Source organism: Canis lupus, chromosome 17 (assembly GCF_048164855.1).
Source record: "Canis lupus baileyi chromosome 17, mCanLup2.hap1, whole genome shotgun sequence".
Lineage (NCBI taxonomy): Eukaryota > Metazoa > Chordata > Mammalia > Carnivora > Canidae > Canis > Canis lupus.
The window spans coordinates 18,908,885-18,933,906 of NC_132854.1; the positions used below are offsets into that span (position 1 = coordinate 18,908,885).

Below are 25,022 nucleotides of genomic sequence, written 5' to 3' on the forward strand. Positions count from 1 at the left end.
ATTACCATAAAATGTTTATGCAAGCTTGATATTTAGACAAAGTGAATATCCTTTACTTTGCTGTAAATCCACTCTCCTTCCTACATGGACCCTCTGTTTCTGTCAGAGGGAGAGAAATCCATCACTCCCCCTCAAAATATACCTTGTTTGTTTCTACTCATAAGCATTAGTTAAACCTAAAATCATCTTTTCCCTTCTTTCTCTTTAAAAGCTCAAGTTTCTTATTCATTAGGAAGACTTTTCCAGCCACATCACTCAAATTATTCTTGCCACCACTAGATTTCTATAGCATGCTATTGTGCCAATGATTACTTGCTGATCAATTACATATCATTATTTAGGCGATCCTGCAGTTATGCATTGTTTCCCTAAGAAAATCTTAAGCTGCTCCACACTGTTCACAGGATCTAGGAACTCAGTAAATGTGTGCTGAATCAATGCATGCAATTCTAGATGTCATATCTTAAGTCTAACCAATTATTATAGGAGACTTAGATGTATCCTGCCTCATTAGAAAAACTAATGAGAGTGGATGTTTATATTCCTATTCATTCCACTCAAGTATGATCATGAAGCCTGGCTCGTGATAATTTAATAATGATAACACGTCTGATATTTGCTCTTCATTAATTTGAGAGTAGACCACTAGAATGAAACCACCAATTTTAAGTCACAATGTCTATCGGTCTAATAGCCATCGAATTAGCCTCAATACCACAAAACATGGTTAGGAATATAAAATAATTATGTTTATGAAAGTATAATTTTAAAACTAAAACCATACCAGTGCTCATTACTCACTTTCATATGTAAATCATTCCATTCACTCTGGCAAAAAACTATTGAGCATAACATGTACTATGCAAATCAAAATACTGATTACTTGGTCCATGGCATATTAACCATGGAAATCAAACATAGAACGCTCTCTGTTGCTCTTTATGAGGAGGAAACATAAATATTCTGCAGAAAAATACCTATAATACACAGGTTGTATCAGCCTGCTTTATCTCTTTGAATCCAAATAAATGTAAATAATCACAAATAATATGTCAAGAAGTTTTATCTACCATCATAAAACAACATATTTTTAAACTCTGCCTTGGCTTTCACTAATTAGTTTATGCCTCTCCCAGGAGAAAAAAAAATTTACATTCCAAATTTCAGAATTCAAAACACATTCCCTGCACTCTCCATTCTTTATTCTCACTTCTCAGATGTTACATAGAGAAAAACTGGAGAAATGATCATACTAGATCTCCAATACCACCCTCTCCACACATGTGACACAGTGAATGTTCCCCCAAAATCCAAAAAAGCACCACCTAAACCATTCACTTGGACCAAACCTACTGACTTCTTTATCAATACTCAGTGTGCCCTGAATCATCCCATTGATTCACTGAAACATCAAAGCACCTATATGCCAGGCTCTATTCCAAGTATAAAACTAGAGATAAAGAGCTGAATCACATGCAGTCCTCACCCTCAAAAAATTTGCAATTCAGAAAGATAGACATGCACGTAAACAAATAGGGACCATAAGAAACTATAGATGTCCTGATCAAAGTGTACAAATAAAAGCTCCCATAGCTTCACAAAGCTCAAGAAGCAAGTTGTTTTCATTGTGTAATTGCTTGACAAGTGTCCTTCTGAATATTTCAAAGTGCAATTTGATCAAATAGAAATTTTAAAATAAAGTACAAATATTTTCTTGTGAGAATATTGAGAATCATAGGACTTAGGTAGTACAGACACATACTGTTATTTTTACTCACTCATAGCACTAATGAAAATAATGTATATATCACTTCATCGATGTGATGGCATATCATCCAGTCAACAAAAATGGCACTCTAAAGGTGTCAAATAACTAGAGGAACTTTGGATAGAAAAATTAACATTGAAAATATATAAAGAATATATTTGCAGCTGTAGTAAAAATTGCCTAGAAAAATGGGTGATAAAATATAATAACTAGTTATTTCTGGTTTATTACTTCCCTTTTTATCATGTCAAGTGTTTTCTAAATTTACAGATGTAATCGGAAAATAAATATTTTTTAAAAGATTTTATTTATTTATTCATGAGAGATACAGAGAGAGAGAGAGAGAGAGAGAGAGAGGCAGAGACACAGGCAGAGGGAGAAGCAGGCTCCATGCAGGGAGCCTGACGTGGGACTCCATTCCAGGTCTCCAGGATCACACCCCAGGCTGAAGGTGGCACTAAACTACTGAGCCACCCGGGCTGCCTGGAAAATAAATATTTTATTTAAATAAACTCCACACTGTCCTAAAAAAAGAATCTACATTCCCCAACACTTGATGAAGGAAAGGAAGTACACTAAAAGTTTAGTGGAAGAAAAAGTGTTGAAAGGAAAGCTAGCGCTCACCTCACATTCTTATCACAAGAGATTCTCAGATATTTAATGGGAGCTTTTATTACTGCTCATTTTGCAGCTCAGTAAATTTTCATGAAATGTATATCTTTATATCCAAATTAATTAATGTGCCTTACTACAATTTCAGGAGCTTATATGTATTAGGCCAGTAGTTAAATTGAAGCACTCCAGACCCTCTATATTATTATTATTATTATTATTATTATTATTATTATTATTAATTTTGAGGTAGGCTCCATACCCAGCTTAGAGTCCAATTCAAGACTTGAACTCAGGACCCTGAGATGAAGACCTGAGCTGATATCAAGAGTCAGATGCTTCACCAACTGGGCCACACCGGCATCCCAGCCCTTTACACTATTAAAAATGTCCTCAACCTTGCTTGCTGCCCTTCTTCCCTGGAGCTTCCCCTGCTACCGTGCCCCTGGCTCCTGTCCTCATGGCCTCAGCACTCCCCTCCACACCAGCAGTCGTTGGACTGGCAGCCAGAGAGGTGGCCTAGTGCAAGCAAAACCAAGTCACTCTGAAGAGTCAATGGTGGAAGTATAAGCAGTAAATCTAAACGACTATCTTAAAAGAGCCAAAGGAACCAAAGGATCTGTTACTAACATCTTTGTGCTGTTCGTACGCTTATTTGGACAATGCTTTAAATAAAATTAAAAATTGCTATATTGTTTTATTTTTATTTGACCAGAAAATGCTCAGAAGGATTTCTCTGCAGTATTTTGTGTGGTTTCTTAGAAAATCACTTAAAATCACGTTAATAAAAACAGAGCCAGATAATGAGGAGGGAGAGTTATTGGCCTCTAGATCTGACCAAAATTTCCCTTCATCTTTAATATTGTTACCTTGAAACAGTCACCAAGGCTCTCAGAGCTTTCAGTTTCTCTAGAGGGACTCAACTAAATGGTCTCTTATATCTCTTCCAGCTATGAAATTCTATATATTTTTAAAAAATGTTACTGGGTTTAAAGAAGGCCTCTTGAAAAATAATAAACAAAAATATTTAAACTGGAAAAATTTTTAATTGCTCAAATGAATTAAGACATTATTTCCACTACGTAGATTCGAAAAAAAATATGTATAGTTTTTTACCTTCATATTTTACAAATATACAAAGCTGTACCAAAATATATATAGAGCAAAACAAAATTGACAATCTTAGTAATAAAACAGAAAATAAGTCTAGCTCTGCAATATAATGACAGTGGGTGGTTTTGCACATAACGGGTAGTTCAGGAATGAAAATAATTTCACATAATGCAAAAGCCAAGACTATCTTATTATTATAGTTAACAGGATTGCTATTAGCAGTAACTTTTTTTTTTTTTTTTTTTTTTTTTACCATCTACTATGTGTCAGGGTCTGGATATTTCACCTCATTTTTAATTTAATCCACATTATAGCCTTTAGGTACAATTATAATTCCAGATGAAAATAATCAAGGCTCAGAGAGGTTAAGTAACTTGATGAGGTGACAAAGCCAGTGAGTGGCAGAACCAGATCTGGAACACAGGTGTGTCTGGTCTGCCTGTGCTCTTAGCCATTGCCCTAACATTCACTCTGCTCATTAAATGCCTCAGTGACACACCAGTGTCCATTTCCTAACCTCCCACACTGGGTCCTTCCTGAGGGGACCCCCAACCTTCCACTGTTCCCTGTTGTATGTACTTCATTTGAGCGAAATGGAATAACTTCCTTTTCCCATCATTGTGTTTTTGACTACGTTATTTGCTCCCAGACCTGTATGCCCAGTCCCTAAACAGGTCTTAGATTATACTCATTGATCATGAAACCAGTTTGCCTTGTATGGAAGCAATGAGCCCCACCTCGATTCTCCTACTACATATCTGCTCCACTTCTAGCACTTATCACTTCGTTATTGGTGATATCTGGATTTATCATTGAAACAGGATTTATCATTTCCACTAGAAGGGAGTCCTTATGTACAGAATCAAGGAAGAGTTTACTTTTGTATTCTCAAAGCATCTAGCACAAGGGGAATGTGATTGGTGCAGAATATTGGCCAGAAAGTTTAAAAATGAGTATTTTAAGTCCTGGTGACACGCTTTGGAACTTCAAGCTGCTCTAGCTGAGGATCGCTTAAGAGAGAAACATTTAAGAAGGAAACACACACATATTTACACAACATATACATACACACTCTTAAATAAATTAGGTAAAATAGTAGAAATATGGAAAGCTGATATTATTTGTTGGTTTTAGCTAATTTTCACTGAAGCATAAAGAAAGAGAATCACCTTGGTTCATGGAAGCCTAGGACTTCCTTTATTTTACCTTTCCAATTCTCATAAGAACTGCTGATGCCCTGGATAAAAGAGTGGATGTAACTCACTTCAATATTTTCATTCTTAGTTACCTCTCTGGCTAATCTGCAAAACTCAAAAACTGCCGCGGTGTCTTGCACAGTAAAAACAGCTATGCTGATTTTAATTAGAAGCAGAAAACATGGATCAAATAAACTTTCATTGTGCACACAGAACTTGTCTGCCCTCGCAGGCTATGCAGTTCTGTTGCGTGGAGCTCTAAAGCCAACTATTTATGGCTCATAACAAAATGTTTGCCATCAAACAATGTCTTGGCTCTGTTTTCTGCTTACAATATGTCTGTTCATCCTTAGCTGCCTGCCTGTTTCACTTCCCTAGAAACCTCTACAAGAACTGAATCTATCAGCAGCTTTCCACTCCTCCAAATAATAATCTGTCATCGTTAAGAAAAAGAAGACCATCTTATCCAAGGGCCCCAGTTTCACTACCTTTCATCACAACATTTCAGACTGAATCACCGTCATCTTATTGGATTATGTCATTGAGATTTCTTTCTCTTTTAGCATCCACATGCATGCATATAATCAATCATTATATCATCGATTCTCCTTTAGGAAATTTTCTGGGATTTGCTCTTCATCGTTCTTACCACCTTCAGCCTCATCCAAGCTGTGACTGCCCATAGCCCATCCATTCTGCAGAGACCTCTGCAAGCTATTGTGTAAAAGTTAGTCCCTTCAAAGAACATGGTAGTTAACTACAAAAGAGATCCAAATGTATAATAAAGTTAGTCAGAAGATCCCACATCAGGCACACAATAAGTATTTATTAAATGTGGGGATATAATCTATTCATAAATATTTTAATGGATAGAGAAAATACAAATACAGTATATTCTTACTGTACAATTTCATCTTAAATTATGCCACATGGTATCTTTTATGTTTCTAGTTCCTAACTTACTCTACATTCTTATTGCCCAGAAATAGTTCTAACAGGTGTGGCCACAGATGGTAAATACTTATCAATTGAAATATCCAAGATATCAACCAATACACAAATACTTTTCTAGTAGGTGTTTTTGGAATTGTTACCAATTTACTGGCTTTCATTTCCTTTTCCTCCCTAGATCATTATTCCCAGATTAGACTCTAGCAGATGGTAGAGATGACTCTTTTTTTTTGGATGCCCTAAATATTTTTTAAACTTCAATTTACAGTTGAGGAGGTAATAAACATTCTTGACTACCTTGAAAAGCATGTGTGTTTAAGTAGCAGGTCAAGTTTATTTAGCAAGATCCAGAACCAATGTACTATTCTCAAACTTTTTCAATTGCTTCATTTTCTCTAAGTGATACCAATATAACAACCATAATCCTAGCACACCATAATCACACAGTAGACATGCTGTGTAGATGTATAGGACAATTGCACTTGCAAAGTTGAATTTTCAACTTCCTTAGCAACAGAATAGATCCTATATAATAAAGAATAAACAGCACAGGGGAGGAATAAGAAAATCTTCTATTTGGTTTGAAGATATATTTTCCAAAATGCTGTCCAGAGCCATGACTCTCAGTCACTGCTTCCTCAACACTTTCCTTGTGAAATATTCAGCCAGAAATATTCAGCCAGAAATATTCAGAAGATCCTATCTGATGATCTAAAGAAAACTAACCTAGACCTTTATTTTATTGACTTATCTGTGTCAGTAGGAGGCACCCTCCAGTGAAATTCCTCATTCTCCAATAAAAAATAGAGATCTAGTGTCAAGTTACTTTGTTAAATGTTATAGGGTTGATAAGAGAACACCAATATATATTACAAGATTGAAGTATTGAACTAAGACATACACATGTTGATGTTTATTGTGTGTTAGATGTCTATTATTAATGTATCTTGTTAATCTCCACCAGAACTCATGGGCCAGGTATTATAATTTTCTGCAGCTTTTTTAAAAAAAATTTTAAGATTTTATTTATTTATTTGAGAGAGAGAGCGCACACAGAGGGAGAGGGAGAAGGGTGGGGGAGAAGCAGACTCCCCACTGAGCAGAGAGCCTGACTTGGGGCTTGATCCCAGGACCCTGGGATCATTTCCTGAGCTAAAGGCAGACGCTTAACCTACTAAGCAATCCAGGTGCCCCGTTTCTGCAGTTTTTAGATGTCAACTGAAGCACAAAGAGTATATAATTGGTCTGAGATCACACGACCAATTAGTGATGGAGCCAGGACTCAAATCTGGGTTTGACTCCAGAGGCCATGCTCTTCACAATCCAGGTGATAATAGCAGCCTGTGAAGGGAAACACAATGGAGTTTGAGTAGACTGCAAATGCCAGCTAACAGAATGTGTCAAGCTAAAATCTGGAAATATGGAAGGGGAGAACCAAAAATCACAGTGACACTTGGGCAAAATGTTATAAATAACCCGTCTAAAATGTTAAGGGACCAATGGCTCTGGAGAAATCCAAAAATCCTTTGATAATGCTGTCTCTAGAAGTGTCAGTAACACAAACTCATATACTGCTAGCTAAACCGTGTGCTTCATTCCCACCCCAGCAAAATTGTAAGCTAAGTCTCCCGGATGATTTTCTGTAGGAAAAAAAGCTCCAATCTTAGGACCAAAATTAATGCAAAAATGATATTTTCCTTACAGAACTTCATTTACAAATACTAATTTCTACCTGATACTAATAGCTTGCATAGCATCTGAAATAGAAGGGCTACCCTCAGTTACGTTAGACCTGAACTCACCAATATAATAGCCTCTAGCCTTATGCAGCTGTTGAGCTCTCGAAATGCTACTAGCCCAAACTACGATGTACTCTAAGTATAAAATTTACATTGGGCGATGAAGGAAAAAAAAAGCATGCAAAATATCTCATAGTAACTTTTATGTTAATCATATGGTGAAATGTATTTTGGATATAGTCGATTAAATAAAATATATTATTAATATTAATTTCATTCATTTTTATTCTTTTTAAAAATGTGGCTGCCAGAAAATTTAAAATTACATATACAGCCTATATTATATTTCTAGTAGAATGCCTTTGATCTTTTAAGTGTGCTTAGTAAATATACTAATATGTATTCACATTGTATTACATAATCTGAATCATATACTAGGATTAAAACTTTTCTTTTGAATTCATATCTGATAAAAGTTTTAGTTTCTGATTAAATGCATAACATTTACTCAAATACATTTTTGTTTTCAAATTCTGCATTGAACAGTGAAAAGAGAGTTATCTTACTTTGGTGCCACACTTACAAGACAGTTGCAAGGCATTGGAGCCACCAACTGTTCAAAAGTGGCAATACCCAGCTAATTCAAACCTTCACAGAACATGAAATAAACATCTGTGGAAAACACAAGTCTATGAAGGAAAAAAATGTTTTAAGTAATACATAAATAAAATATATGATTTTTATTTTAAACTACTGTGGTTCATTCACCCAGCAAAAATATAGTGGCTCACATTTCCCAAATTCTATTGGGAAAATAAATGGAAATCGTTCAAGAAAAAAATACTGATAAGCATACAGAAAACTATGCAGATTAAAAGATTTCAAATAAACATTGATAAGTCACATAGAATTAAGCTGTTGAAAATTTTAATTGTCAGGAGTCAGTAAATAACAATATATCTTTTTCTGTAACAGAATAAAGCAGATTATATATATTTTTAAAAACACACTTATGAGTTTGAGAATATTTTTAGAATTTTAAAAATTTAGCTGTAACTCTGGAATAGTATGAATACTTTGGTTCTTCAGGGCCTTCTTGCATGCCAGAGTGTGGGTAATGAAAGTTATCACAATTATCAGTTTTCCTGAGGACAGATGCCCTCATTCTATGGCCCCTGAGGCCTGATGGACCCTCTTGGCTCCCACCAGAGTTCTGGAGAACCCGCACTGGTTTGGTGGAAAGTTTTCCAGGCTTGCTTGATCTGATGAATAAGGATGTCCATGTCTTCTGCCTGAGGCTAAATAACAGAGGCAAACAGTCAATTTAGCAAACTTAAACCTTCAAATCCCCAAGCCTAGGGCATAGGTCCAACCACGGAATCTCAGTCCATCCAGTTTGTCTTCTTTGGTGTTTAACAAGCCCATCAAGGATACCACCACAGCCCTGGGGAGTCTTCTACAAAGAAGGGCCAGCCATGACTCTTACCTGTGATGCTTGTGGCCAAAGAGAACTCTGAAAATCTCCAGTGTCATCCACACAATGAATATAATACTGCCAAACACTAATCTTATTTTTTTACTAGCAAAATAATCTTAGAAATTTGGAAAAAAAGTATCCCAGTCATATGCTTGGGTATGAATGTGATGTATTTGTACTGGTGAGCCTGGTTTCATCATTTGAGTAGAGAAACACGGAAACTGGAAACTTAAGCTCTTCTTCAAGGCATACCTATCTTTAGGCAAACTGAGTAATTTTGATGTTTAAAGGAATTTTCTGTGATTTTAACAATATTGTATGATCTCTTTTGCTTTGTAGACTCAGTCTTCTTAGAAATTTAGTGTTTTAGGTTTTCTAATTCTGCCCTGAATTATATGATAGATAAATCTTCCCTCAGAAAGTTTCTTAGAGGTATCAGCTTCTTGGTAAAGATCTCTATTTAAATGCATTTAGTATGTTTAAAACTAGACACCATTTCAAAGTTTTATTCTGACTCATTGTCTTTTAAATGTGTGTATTTGAAACCGTCTCACTTGAAAATGTGTGGTTTATGGTGTAATTTGACATTAAGGATTATTAGAAAAAATTACTCTAGATGTTTATGGGTAACAAACGTGAAAGCTTTGTAACTTATAACATTTGCCATCAATACACTTTCAGACAGAAAACCAATAAAGTATTAAAGTGTATGTTGCAGGAAAAATAGATAACCACTCTGTTTAGTGTTATATAGAAACGGGAGAGATATGATTTCTACCCTAATGGAAATTATACACTAATTGTGCAAGACTGACATGAGAATGAAAATTACAGAGTAAGAGTGGGTGTTCAACTATGTAATGAATGGCAACGGGTTCAAAGAAGTCTTAAAAAAAAGAAAAGAAAAGAAGTCTTGATGCAGCAGGAAAGTTGAAGAGAAGGAACCTGTGAGAGCTTTAAAGAATAAATATAACTGGACAAATAGAAGAGGGAGAGAAAGATGTTTCAGGAAGTGGTAATAAAATAAATGAAGATAGAAAAATAGTAATTTATTTGTCTGTGAAATAGTGAAGACAAGAAGTGAAAATAAAATAACATGTATGCATATATATATAGTATTTATCTTTCAAAGTACCTGATTTAAAACCATCATCCTCAGGGATCCCTGGGTGGTTCAGCAGTTTAGCACCTGCCTTCAGTCCAGGCCATGATCCTGGAGTCCCAGGATCAAGTCCCATGTAGGGCTCCCTGCATGGAGCCTGCTTCTCCCTCTGCCTGTGTCTCTGCCTCTCTCTCTCTGTGTCTCTCATGAATAAATAAATAAAATTTAAAAAAAAAAAAAACATTGTCCTCAAGACCAGTTATTAGATAATGCTATTAAAATGATTTAGTCAAATTTAGTCATCACTCTGTATATATCTACTTAAGCATAATCACAATAAGTTCTAATACCAATATTTATTTGGATAAATTTAAATTTAATTAATTATTGTTATTTTTCCTTCAACTTATAATAGAATGAAACCAGGCAGCTCCTGGTTTTTGTACATGGCATTCACAGATATCATCAAAAAAGAATTACCAATTTGGTATCATTATCTACAAATTAATGATTTTGCCAAAGAAAATTCAACTAGAAAAAACATCCTGCTACTCCAAGCAGAGATAAGCACATGTAGTTGGAACTCATCTGGTTTTGTGGGTGAGTGAAGAAGTGCCAAACATCACCAGGATGCAAGATCATAGCTTTCTACATTGGCATGTTTGAGATCAGTTGACAACTAAAATGGGGACTTGAATTGCTACCTTTCAAGAGGTTTTGTCATAACAAGGCATATAATATATAATTGCTGATTTTCCAAAAGACAAGTCTTCACATACTTAAATGAACCTTTTGTAGAAGCTTTACTATTAGGAGGATATAACCAACCCAAATTCCAGTTCAGTTTGACAGGAAAGAGTTGACTCATGAATTGGGTCACTTGGCCATTATTTTCAGCCACAAGAATAAGGTAAAATCTTTGATTGGAGGCCTTGACATGACATTGTAGAAACTGATGGAAAAAAACCCTCTTATTGTTAGGTATAAGTTGCCACTCTGGAAAGAGATACTGAAAGCAGACAACCTTTTAGATGGTCTAGTGCTAGAGAAAATTCTGCAGGCTATGGATGAAAATAACAGAGTCCTAAAATTTTCACTCTAAACAAATATACAGACACAAATTTTTCAATATTTGAAAAAATGTAAGGAAGATATAATTCTTTATAAATGTTGCTTTGTCATCTATGTGAAGAAAATCAAATTCTAATATAGTTAATTGTGCTAATGTGTAAATATGGGAAATCCTTGTATTTCATTACATTTCAAAGGATACAAGACTCATAAAGACTAAGAAGCATTGTTTTACAGACATACTATAGATAATGAGGCTTATTTTGGTTCCTCTTCAAATATAATACAGGTGTTGGCCAAAACTGTGTTGCAAGAGACAACTCAAACTACTTAAGTAAAAATTGAAGTTTAATTGCCTTAATAAATGATATTTTTCATGGGAAAGCTGGATCTGGGATTAGAATGATATAGTGAAGTAAGCTCAGTTGTGCTCAATTGCTCTCACTCTCTCTGTCTTTCCACACTGTAGAAAAACTGGCCACCCACAGATTAGTAATCCCAACAGAAAGCTGGATCTATGAAAGTAGAGTTCCATGGACTCGGGTCAAACACTGCAAGGAAATGGAATTCTCTTATCAGTAATAGAATAGTAGAAGTGGAGATCTATCCATTGTCTATCTCAGAAAAACACACCCTTTACACCCTTTACCCTATTGGTATAAACTGAGTATGTTGAACAAGCATAAGGATTCTGATCACAGGGACAATTAAGTTTTGCCCCTTACCTCAGCTTCAAAACTTACTCAGTTCAGGTCATCTCCCTTGCCTTGAAAGAATATTTGGACAGGTCCATTATTTTTGTGGTCACTCACTTACAAAAAAAATAAAAATTCTTTAGTTACTGCTGGTAATAAACACAATTTCAGTTTAAAAATTAGATACCTGGTATAAAATATTAAACAAGATCTTAAACTTGATTTAGCATTGACTATTCTTTTTTCCCAAGCTTGAATATGCTATCTCTGGACACCTGCCATGGGGAAGAGAGGAGGGAGGGAGGAAGAGGGAACAAGGGTTGCATCCTTCTGTCCTCTGATCCCACACTTTCTCTCTTCAGAGATTCTTTAACACACTATCTCTCTCTGACATTGCCCTTGTTCCAGTTAGGCAGATGACGCTCTTTTTCATATGATCTTCTACCATTTTGTTCCGTACCCTTAGGAACAAGGGTATGTATGTTCGTCTTCATTTTGGTTCTGCTGAGATTTTCTGGCCCTTATTGGACACGATTTACGATTTATGACATCCAGCACATGTCCCACCTCTGGCTCATCCTTGTGTATTTGTTATCATAACATAACCTAGACTCTCCTGATTAACACACACACCAACAAATCTCTCCAACAAAATCTCTTGACCAAATTCTTCTTTGTTACACCCTGACTCCTTTTTATATTCCTTAACTAACAGGTTTTTAGAGATGGTTCCTTTCTAATTCTGCATATGTAAGCTTCATGTGGGCAGAACATTTTAACTGTTTTGTTGACTGCTTCATCCCCAGCACCCAGAATAACCAGTGGCACATAATCAGCATTCTATCTTGAATAAATCAGTATGAAGTTGGAGACTGTCAATTAGGTCACTGATGTTGATCACTGGTGCCTTTGTCAAAAGAGAGACAGGAAAGATCCAGTTATAACATCATATTAGACATGCACAAACAATTCCCACATTTCCTCTACCTAATATAGTAAATACAATTATCCCACTCACAACTGAAAATGCACTTACACTTCCCCAGAGGCAGAGAACACAAAATCAAATCCAGCTATTGTGTAAAATGGTATGTCTAGGAGCTCTTAAGAAGCATACTCCTCTTAGTCCATGGTGCTTTGTCATGTCTGGCAACATTTGACTAAATTATAAGTTTAATCACCCTATGTTTTGGTTATCTATTGTTGAGTCACAAACCATGCCAAATCATCATGGTTCGAAACAATGACATTTATTTTGTTCATCATTCTGCAATTCGGGAAGGGGTTGGTGGGAGCATGTCATCTCTGCTCCTTGAAAGCTGAAAAGGCTTGAAGGCTGATGGCTGGCATCACTGAAGACTCAATTACTAACATTTGGTTGATACTGACTCTCAGCTGAAATGGTAGCCAGGATACACATAGATTCTTCAGAAGGGTACTTAGTTTCCTCAAAGTATGGTGAGTTGGTTCCAAGGGTGAGTATCAAGTGAACCAGCAGCAGTTGTATCCTTTTTATGTGCTGCCTCAAAAATCACAGTGTCACTTTTTTCCCAGAAAATTTGTCACAGGCTTTCCCAGAATCAAAGAGAGAAAACATAGACACCCCTAGCCCCCAACACATCTCAATGAACATGTGTCAACATTGCACCATAATAAAAGCTTGAAAGTTGGGATACATATCACTGTGATCATCTTTGGAAAACACACTCTTCTATACCCTAGAATATCAACTACGACAATGAAGACAAGCACAATTTCCACATTTGGTAAAAGAGCAAAAATGAAACAACAAAGTGGTCCCACACCTTACACTATGTCTTGTGGCCAGGAACAGTGAGGCCCACCCTCCTGAGTATTGTTCCTCGGATTGCCAGTCTTGCAACCACCCATTGGCTCTGCCTCCACCACAGTCTTACCTGAAAGGAATTTAGGGGATAAGTCTCTATCTTTTAACAGCTCTCTTTTTGTTAGCAGTGGTTCTGAAGCTCTGAGAAAACACAATCATCACAGTATTTTCAGGATCTAGGCTTCTCTCAAATTACCTAAAATCTGAGTTGCTGGTCAATTACATTTCTCTTACTTTCACCAGTTAAAATGCTAGTCCATGGCCTGCTTACCTTCAGATATGCTTATTACCCTCTTGTTCTTCTCAAACTTCGTGAGCTCTTTCCCGTGTTTCCATGTGATCTGCCTTTTGTTAGAAGGAAGAAACCAGACTATTTCTCACTGTGCCTTGTGTGGCATCTCTGGCTGCACTTCCTTCATAATTCCATTCCCTGGAATTCAATGACACTTCATTCTTTCTTTATTTTCCTGGTGTAGGGAGATGGTATGCCCTGCTTTTGCTCATCTCTGGGTTGACATATCATTCATTTCATATCTCACAACAATTCAATTATCTAACTAATTCCACTGTTAAATATCCTTTTTTAAATTCTTAAAAGTACTTTAGTATTATTTTAAACTATTGTTATTCTATTTAAGTTATAGCAACTGAATCTACTAATTTTTACAAATTGAATCAAGTCTGGAGTGTTCTCTAAATTGTGACTTCTCTCATTTTAAGGTTTATTAAAATAGGCTGATTTATTAAATTAGCTATTCATGTACAGAGAAAAGTGTTTACTGAACATTTATTACTGGTGATAGATTTTATAAATCATTCAATTCTTACAATTCAATAAAGTTGGAGGATCACTCTGCTCTTATAGTGAAAAAACTGAGACTCAGATAAGTTAATTAAGTAGCTTATCCAGTGTCTGACTCTTTATTTCTTTCCACTACATCACACTATGCATTGCCTATTTTATTTTTTATCATTGGTCTTTATCCTGCTTCGAAAACTACCATTTGATATTTAGTAATAAATTTTGTTTTAGTGAGCACCTCCAAATCAGATTTGTGTTTTTCATAAATGCCTTTTCATCTATACTTAGATAAATCAAAGCTTTTGGTTGAGAATTAATACTGTAGGAATCCAATTAATAATCAAACATGGAGGAGGAGTTAGGGTGTTTCAGGATTAGTGAACACAACCAAATCACCAATGATTACTTAAAATTTTCAATATTTGCATACTAGTCTTACAGAGCCCCCAAAATACATTTAATTTGTAGGAAAAAAACCATCATGAATAAACTAGTATTAGTACTGAAATAAATCTGTTATTTGCTTACACAGTAGGTTTGACATTAGTTAGAAAATCATACTGAATTAACACAATGTCCTTATGAACATAAACCATATTGTCAGCTACTATAGTGTCACAAAAATATTTCACCATAAAGTGATGGTTTAGTTGAAGCTACATTTGCATTGAGAATGATGAACAGCATCCAAGCTTATTTGGTGTCACCTTGAAACCTGTTTGAAAGCTGAGGAATACACATCTTTTATGTATATTTTATTTCATGTAGACTAATTTAGTGACAATTTTAGTTTTCCTGAATTCCTTTTGGGGAAAGAAAAAATGTCTTGAGTGTGAAGATACAAGCCAAAGAAATGTGTCAAGTGAAAGTGACAAAAGCCTCTGTGGTAGGCAGGATTATAAGATCTTCCCAATATTCTGTCTCTGGTGTACACATCCTGCAAGGTCTCCAAGACTGCAAATTTAATGTGGTTTATTCCTGTGATTAGGTTATGGCATATGACACTATTAACCTTGAGATGAAGAGATTACCTTGGTAGGCCTGATCCAATCATCGGAGCCTTTTAAAAGTAGAGGTTTCTATGGCTGTTCACAGAGGAGAAAGTGGAGAGATTGGAAGGGCAGTTCTCCATTGCTGAGATGGGGTGCCAGGCAGAAATTCATGCTCAGGAACTGAGCAGCCTGTACGAGTTTAGTACTGCTCTCTGCAGGTGGTTGAGTGTCTACCTTTGACCCAGGGCATGATCCCAGAGTTCCGGGATCAAGTCCCACATCCAGCTCCCTGCATGGAGACTGCTTCTCCCTCTGCCTATGTCTCTGCCTCACTCTCTTGGTTTCTCTTATGAATAAACAAATAAAATCTTAAAAAAAAAAAAAAAAAAGAACTGTTCTCAACTGACAGCAGGCAAGCAGGGATGTGAGTCCTACAATAGCAAAGCAATGAGTTCTGTCAATAACCAAGGATGAGCTAGGAAGAAGGACTCGAACTCCACATGAGAACATGACTAGCTAAAGCTCTGATTTTAGCCTGAGTAGAATCCAGCCATGCTGTGCCTGGACTTCTGACCTAGAGGAATGTGAGCTAATAAATGGATGTTGTTATTACTGCTAAATTTGTGGTGATCTGTTACACAGCAATAGAAGAGGAATACATCTCCAAAGGTGGCCTGAACAGAACCCTTTCAATACTCTGGGAAAGCATGGGGTTGATGGAACACACAGGGACTTTTGTGCATAGACTTGGCCCACATGGTCATGTTAGGACTCACTGCTCTACTCTGAACAACTGGAGTGGGATCATGCAGTATGCAGGTTTCATTACTCAGCTTTAGTCCAAAAGCATGTACAAAAAAAAAAAAAAAAAGCATGTACAGTGTCCCAGCTTACCAAGCACATTTTGATCTAAGGCTTGCACAAGACTGAAGCTTTACTCCAGCAAATATTTTGGTCCATAACCACATAGATATTGGATAGAAAAATACTGTCGTAAATACTTGGTCTCCAATCTGAATTCACTGCTCTTACTATAGACTAATGTCATAGTCATTGAAAAGGGTGAATTTTGTAAAACAATCTTTCTTATTATTTATTACCCAATAAATGGAATTTGAATTTTTGAGAGTTCTTGCTTGCAAATTATCAAGTTACAGATATGCAAAAACATAATCTCCCAAACCTAAAATGTTGTTCAGTCATGATGACAACTACTTTCTTACCACAAAGATACTTGTGAAGTATGTTATTCAATTGTTTTGAACAAATTAAAGCATTCCTGAAAAGTCAGACCCATCAAAAATATTTTTTAAATAACATATTTGCCACTGAACATAGTAAATTTTAGAGACTCAATTCATTGTTGGCTCTTGCCATTTATCTTTATCTCTTTAACTATGGTGAATGTGAAGCCAGAGCAACTTATTTAGATAGTGAAGTTAACCTTATCAATAACAATATATGTCGCATAGTGTTTCAAGTTGTACTTCAGTATAAAACGTGTTCTAAGTTTTATTGGTTTGTTCAATAGCTGAAAAAAGAGACATACTCAGTATTACCACTAATATTGGGTGGTCAGGGTATGGACACACTTTTGCCACAATGAGATTTTTTTTTTTTTTCCACAATGAGATTTTTAAGTATAGTAGACTTCTGTATTTACTTAGGCCCCAAATACTGGAAGAATATTATATACTGCAATGCTACATCAATTATTAACCAAAGTGTGGTATGTGGGTTATGTGAGATGACTTTAGATAGCAAACTTAAGTATATTTCTTACTTAAGTAGACAGAAAATAATATTATGTGTTGAGTGTAATATTTATGGTAGGCAAAACCATAATGCTGGTTTGGGAAAATTAAACATATTTAAGTAGAAATGGAATGAAGTGAAGTAAAATGATTAGGTAAATATTGCTTTAAGTGTTATATAGATATGCCAAAAATTGTGAGAGTGGTTAAAAATGATTAAAAGTTGGGAAACACTGCACTGTTTCTAAACTTTTTACCTCTATTTGATTTCTAGTTCTAAAATTAATTGTGTTCCTTTACTTTTCCAAACATATTTTCAAAGGCATCAAGTTAATATCAGCAATTAAATTTAAGGAATTGAAAGCATTTTTTGATTACTTGAATATTTTACTGAATGATTCATAAGCTATATTTTCTTTTTTTTTTTTTTTTTTTTTTTTTTTTTTAAATTTTTTAATTTATTTGTGATAGTCACAGAGAGAGAGAGAGAGAATGAGGCAGAGACACAGGCAGAGGGAGAAGCAGGCTCCATGCACCGGGAGCCCGACGTGGGATTCGATCCCGGGTCTCCAGGATCGCACCCTGGGCCAAAGGCAGGCGCCAAACCGCTGCGCCACCCAGGGATCCCCATAAGCTATATTTTCTTATATAAGGTTCTGGATCTGAACTTCTCTGATTGCTATGATGTGTTAAAATCCAATCAGAATAATCTATTTATGAGGTAAATTATAAAATCATAAATAAATTACAAAATTATTTATGTATGAAACTCTTCTTCATATAAGAGTTTAAGTTTTGAAATAAGTATATTTTAATTTAGTTAGTAAAATAGTTGACCATCAACAATCATCACTTCTATTGCTTATATTGTATGTTTTTTAGTGTTTATATATATTAAAGGATTTTCATATGTGTTTATATTTAGTTGCTATAGATCATGTAGCAACTGAAATTAATATCTACACTTTGATTAGTATTTGTGGTTTGATAATAGAAAATACTGATATGCTTTACTAATTCAACATTCGTGTCCAGTATAAAACTGATCTATGTCACTTAGTGCTTTTGACGATGAGTAAAAATACTATTTGGTTATGAGATATTTTGCACACCTAAAAAATAAATTAGAATTCTCCCATTCTATGTGTAGAGCCCTCCATATTTTCTGAGTCTTCCCCAGATTATCAGCAATGAAAATGCATAATGTTTTCTATTGTGGTCTGCCTCATTTAGTGTTAGTTACTACAGTTGTTGCCTCTGTCTATATCTCACTGTGTGATTGACACCAAAAACAATCTTGGGTTGGAGAAACAGATTCTTCTTATTTAGGTGCACCCTGGAATGCGTTATAATTACATACTCAAGGGAACTTATGCTGAACACAATTTTACATTTACATTATGGACTCTGCCTGCAGGCAGTGACAGTAAAGAATAATGAGATGAAGCCAAAGATTTCTGCAAACTCTTCTCTGCAAAAAATGGGGGGAGGGTAGACTCAAGGGAAAGAAATATTGTAGAAGTTCTATGTCAGATAGAGGAAAAATAACATAATTTGAAAGGAATGTGAAAAGACTGTGTTAGGGAATAGACCTAAGTTGACACAACATAGAGACCAATAATGCATTAGCTCACAAAAACAAAACAAGGAAAATAATTTTGTTTTTCTTTCAAATATCAGTCCAGAGGCAAGTAGGCAATGCAGGGTGAGCAGGAGACTCCTCTGGACTACATATTCAAAACTAGCTCACCAGACTGTGTTTAGTCAAGACCCACGCAAAAAAAGAAAGAGGAGCATACACCTAATTATGTCAAGAACAAGACTGGGAAGTCACATGTACATCTTCCCTTTACATCCCATTGTCAAGAACCTGGCCTTACTGATCTACAAAGGAGATTGGAAAAATATAGTCTCTGGCTGGGCAAGGAATCACCAAAAACTCAAGGAGTTTTATTATTAAAAGGAAAATGGGCAAAGAATATTGGAAAATAGAAGCCCTGCCTTTGGCCTCTAGTGCCCAAGTATCCATCCACATGCACCAATCATCCCATACAGAAAGTACAGGTCTACCCAAGGAATGCAGCTAAAAGTTCATCTATTTACAGTTCCCATTCCAAAATCTAGGATCTCCTAGTGATGTTTATGTCTGCCCATCTGATCTGGAAGTGGATCTGAAGGACTAGTAATTTACTATCATATAGACAAGTTACTTGCACTTCCATACATCCCAACACAAAATGAATTATTGCACTATTAGGTATTTACTCAAAGGACACAAAAATACATATTCAAAGGGGCACATGCACCCTGATGTTTATAGCAGCATTATCAAAATATGCAAATGTGGAAAGAACCCAAATGACCATCAACTGATGAATGGACAAAGAAGATGTGGTATATTTATACAATAGAATATTGCTCAACCATCAAAAAGGATGAAATCTTGCCATTTGCAATGACATGGGTAGAGCTAGAGAGTATTATGCTAAACATAAGTCAGTCAGAAAAAGACAAATATATGATTTCACTCAGATGCATAATTTAAGAAGCAAAACAGATTAACAAATGGGAAGGAGAAAAAACAAATGGGAAGAAAAAAAAAGGGTAGCAAACCATAAGAGACTGTTAACTACAGAGAACAAACTCAGGGTTGATGGAGGAAGGTGGATGGAGGATGGGCTAAATAGGTGATGGGTATTTAGGAGGGCACTTGCTGTGTTGAGCACTGGGTGCTATCTATAAGTGATGAGTCACTAAACTTTACTCCTGAAACCAGTATTATACTATATGTTAACTAACTAGAATTTAAATAGAAATTTGAAACAACAAAAAACAATGAACCAGGATGAAGAGCTGCAATCCAAACTACCATTCTGAAAATAAAGAATGGGAAACATAGCAATCACTATGATATTCTATTTGGCAGGAATTGAGAAGATAAAGTAAATCCCTTGGTTAGGCTCTAGTTCTGATCTCTGGAAGGAACACATTTGTCTACTGCTCCCTATGGCCACTGGTCATACCCCTGGTCATACACCTAGGAAATTCATTCTTTTCATTATCTATCATGGTATCAGCTTATATAAGTCTGAGTCCAATCAGGAGAGAGAAAACATGAAGTAATTCAAACAAGAAGAGTTTAATATCAAGAATCACTGGGGCACCTGGCTGGCTTGGTTGGTAGAGCATGGTAGAGCATGTGACTTTTGATCTTGGGGTTGTGAGTCCAAGCCCCATCATGTTGGCTGTAGAGTTTACTTTAAAACTAAAGTCTTTTTAAAAATATCAAGAATCACTAACTAAACAGGGGTTTGGAAGAATGAGGAACTGGCTAGTAAGAGAACCCCAAAGAATATAGAAATAGCAGTTATAAGGAACAGCCTCTACTCCTACAGCTGAGATAGAGCCCCAAGGAAGAAGCCCCTCACAAAGACAGAGATCCAGACCTTGTTTAAAGTATATGCATGGCTCACTGAATGGCAGAGAAGTCATGTGGGACTGAGTCAGTAGAATTTACCAGAAATCTGTCCCCTGGTGTGCTAGGGATAGTAATTTATGGGACAGGGTCTTGCTCTAGTATTCCACTATGAAACTGCCCAACGAAACTATCACTTCTGGGTGCTGCTGATCGTCATATGCTGAAGGAGATGGACATGAAGAAGAGCCTGCCAGGAGAGCACCAGAATGAGAAAAGAATAGCTCTTTCTCCTGCAATGTGTCTTCAGTACCTTTTATTGACAAAGTTTAGCACTATGCCAGCTGTCAGGGAAAAATACTTAAAAGAATGAGCTTCATTTTTTGCAGAAGAGTCAATGAAAGGTAAATTTGGAGCTGAAGGGCATAGTTGATCAGTGGACAAATCTGGAGTTGTCAGGAGTATTCCTCTCTGGATGCTACAAAAACTAGCCCAGGCAACTTTGGGCTCCTTAATGCAGGGGACAAGTTGGGGGGAAAAGGAGTTACTGTCACGGTGAATGTAATTTATCCTGATCACCACAAGCCAGAGATAGTAGTTCAAAATGAGGTATGTGGAGAGTGTATACTGAGCCCAGGGAATGCACTAGGGTGTCTCTTTGTGCTTTTATCCCTGTTGATCATGATGAATGGGCAATTATAGCAAATGTAACCCAAATATGATGAGTAAAGGGTCAGACTCTTAAGGGGTGAAGGCCTGGATAATCCTACCAAGCAAATGACGAAGATCAGCTGAAATGCAAGTGGAAAGACAAGAAATCTAGAAAATGTGATGGGGGATCCCTGGGTGGCTCAGCAGTTTAGTGCTTGCCTTCAGGCCAGGGCATGATCCTGGAGTCCCAGGATTGAGTCCCACATCTGGCTGCCTGCATGGAGCCTGCTTCTCCCTCTGCCTGTGTCTCTGCCTCTCTCTCTCTCTCATGAATAAATAAAATCTTTTTAAAAAACGTGATGGAAGAAAATGATAAATATCAAAAATAAAGGCAGGGGGATCCGTGGGTGGCTCAGCGGTCTAGTGCCTGCCTTTGGCCCAGGGCGCGATCCTAGAGTCCCGGAATCGAGTCCTGCGTCGGGCTCCCGGCATGGAGCCTGCTTCTCCCTCTGCCTGTGTCTCTGCCTCTCTCTCTCTATGTCTATCATGAATAAATAAAATCTTTAAAAAAAAAAAAAAAAAACAGAGGCAGGACTACCTGCCTCTGTTTAAATAGGACTGCAACTTATTTCAGTAATCCTGTCATATTGAGTGTGCTGAGGTTGGTGTGCCAGTCATAATTTTATAAGAACTCTATAATGGATTAAGGTTAATGCAGGATACAAGCAGATCTGAGAGGTGCAAAAGGTATGCTGCTGGACATCTTGTGTGCACCATTTTAAATCTTGATGACGCCTCATATTGCAGCCACTTGTGAGGCAAGGAGATCTACATAAACTGACCAGCTTTAGAGAGAATGCAGACAATGTCTCACCTTGGTTCTGTCCTATGTATCTCTCACTTTCTGCCCAAGGAGAATCCAATGGATATCCGTATGAGAGAGAGAGAGAGAGAGAGAGAGAGAGAGAGAATATATATATATATATGCTTTTTTTTCCCCAAGCCTTTACTTAAATTCCAGTTAACAGTGTAATAATAGTTTCACATATAGGATTTAGTGATTCATCACTTACATACAATACCCAGTGTTCATCAACAAGCGCCCTCCTTAATACCCGTGATCCATGAAACCCATTCCCTCACCTATCTCCCCTCCAGCAATCCTCAGTTTGTTCTCTACAGTTAAGAGTCTGCTTTATCGTTTGCTTCTCACTCTCTTTTCCCCTATGCTTATCTGTTATGTTTCTTAAATTCCACATGAGTGAAATCGGATGGTATTTGTTTCTTTGACTGACTTATTTTGCTTAGCATAACACTCTCTAGCTCTATCCATGTCATTGAAATAGCAAGATTTCATTTCTTTTTATGGCTGAGTAATATTCCAGTGCGTGTGTGTGCATGTGTGTGCGTAATATACACACTATATCTTCTTTATCCATCATTTGGGCTCTTTCCATAATTTGGCTATTGTTGATAATGCTGCTGTAAACATCAGGGGACATGTATCCCTTCAAAACAGTATTTTTGTATACTTTGGGTAAATACCTGGTAGTGCAATTGCTGGATCGTAGGGCAGTTCTATTTTTCACTATCTCTGCATTCTCGCTGACATCTTTTGTTTCTTGTATTATTTTAGCCATTTTGACAGGTGTGAGGAGATATCTCAATGTAGTTTTGATTTGTATTTCCCTGATGATGAGTGATGTTGAGCATCTTTTCATGTGTCAGCCATCTGCATGTCTTCTATGGAAAAATGCCTATGCATGTCTTCTGCTCATTTCTTAACTGGATTTCTAATTTTTAAAAATATTGTATTTATTCATTTAGAAAGAGAGTACGAGTGAGCAGGTATAGGAGCAGAGGGGGAGGGAGAAGGGAGAAGGGAGTAGAAAAGAGAACCTGAAGCTAACTCCACACCAATCCCAACCCAGAGCTTGATCCCACAACCATGAGATCGTGACCTGAGCTGAAACCAAGTCAGTCCAACACTTGACTAGGCATCCAAATGCCCCAGGATTATCTGCCTTTTGGATATTGAGTTTGACAAGTTCTTTATACATTTTGGATACTAACCCTTTATCAGTTATGTCATTTGCAAATATCTTGTCCCATTCCATAGGTTGCCTTTTAATTTATTGTTTCCTTCACTGTGCAGAAACTTTTTATTTTGATGAAGTCCCGACAGTTCTTTTGTTTTTTGTTTCCCTTGATTCAGGAGACATATCTAGTAAGAAGTTGCTGTGGCTGATGCTGAGAGCAAAGAAGTTGCTGCCTATGTTCTCCCTCTAGAATTTTGGTGGTATCCTGTCTCATATTTTGGTCTTTTATCCATTTTGAACTTATTTTTGTGTTTGATGTAAGAAAGTGGGCCAGTTTCATTCTTCTGCATGTTGCTGTCCAGTTTTCCCAACACCATCTGTTGCAGAGATTATCTTTTTTCCACTGGATAGTCTTCTCTGCTTTATTGAAGATTAGTTGACCATATAATTGTGGGTCCATTTCTGGCTTTTCTATTCTGTTCCATCAATCTATGTGTCTGTTTTTTGTCAATACCTATATATATGTGCTATCCAGAAGAGTATGGTGGTTAACACCCTGGAGTGATTTCAGTAAGAAAGGATAATCAATAAGAAAAACAAGTCCCCCTTTTCTTCTCAAGGCAGATGGTTTTGGAAAGCATTTCATAAGGGTACCCCAAGGGTTTCATGGGCTGGAACACTAGGCAACTTTAGTAGTGGCCAATTTTGATTTCACTCCTCTCCCCCTTATTCCTGCTCTGGGAATCATTTCTAAGACAAACTATTTGCCTGTAGGCCTTTGTCTCGGATTTCAGTATCAGGGCAACCCCATTTAAGGTAGAAGGCTCTTCTCCAAAAAGTTGTATAGAAATCCAGGTTCCCTTCACTCTGTTGCTCTCCCAATCCTTGACTTCCACTCTGCTTCTCTGCACAGTCAAAACTGACTCCCCAGCACCAGGTCCATATTTCATCTACAAGATGGGAAAAGAGACAGTGGAATATAAGGACCTTGCTTTAAAGGAAGTGACCTAGAAGCTGCATGTATCACCTGTGTTTACTTATCATTGGCAACAACTTTGTCACTTGGCCACTCCTACTACACAGGAGCCAAGAGTGTCCCGCTAGGCAGTTACGGGCCAGGTAAAACCTTGCTGATCTTGTTCCTAGATGGGGGATAAGAAAACAGATCTGGGGGTGAAATAAACAGTCTATGTCACAAAATTAAATAGAAAATGTAGCAATGTATATTAAGATTTTTCTGAAAATATTCCCTTCACCACTAAGTAAAAATGACTGGGTACTGCAGCATAGAAATAAGCATCATTACTGCCCATGCCTGACACTAATTCTGCCATTTTCCCCAACCAGTGCACACTGTATTTATTTGTCACTTGTTTTTCATTTTCTCTGAATTATCAATGCCCATCTTTTGCCTGTTCATTTCTTAGAGAACTTTATGATGCCTTTTATTATGGTTACTTTTCATATTAAGAATACGAACTCTATTTCCCTTTTATTATTTTGTTTCTTGTTTTTTTGTTTTAAATATTTTCTTTAGTGTAGGGTTTAGATTTTAATTTTGGTTCTGATATTTTCTTAACTACGTATTTTTGGTTGTTATATATAATAATGGCTGTTGGAGGCCTATTTATTTTGTTCCATTGATTTATCTTAATTATTGCCAGAGTTTCTCATTTTATTAGTCTAACTTTATAAAACATTTAGTACCTTGTATATTTTCCCATGTTGTTCACCTTCTTCCCATCTTCACACCTGTTTGTTCTTCCAGATGGATACTGCAATTAGTTTTGCCAGGTCCA

The 25,022-nt window shown here is 36.5% G+C and overlaps 1 long non-coding RNA gene across 2 annotated transcripts in view; it reads right to left on the minus strand.

The window, feature by feature from the left end:
• Window positions 1-8,289: 8,289 nt before the first annotated feature.
• LOC140607945 (uncharacterized) overlaps window positions 8,290-25,022 on the minus strand; it is a 34,462-nt gene continuing 17,729 nt past the window's right edge. The window contains exons 4-6 of one of the 2 annotated variants that reach the window (XR_012009865.1): window positions 13,641-13,711; window positions 9,992-11,840; window positions 8,290-8,677 (exon numbers count right to left, since the gene is read on the minus strand). This is a non-coding gene — a long non-coding RNA (uncharacterized lncRNA). Of the gene's footprint in view, window positions 8,678-9,991; window positions 11,841-13,640; window positions 13,712-22,187; window positions 24,174-25,022 lie in introns of those variants that run through there. The other variant, XR_012009864.1, reaches the window with a different exon arrangement.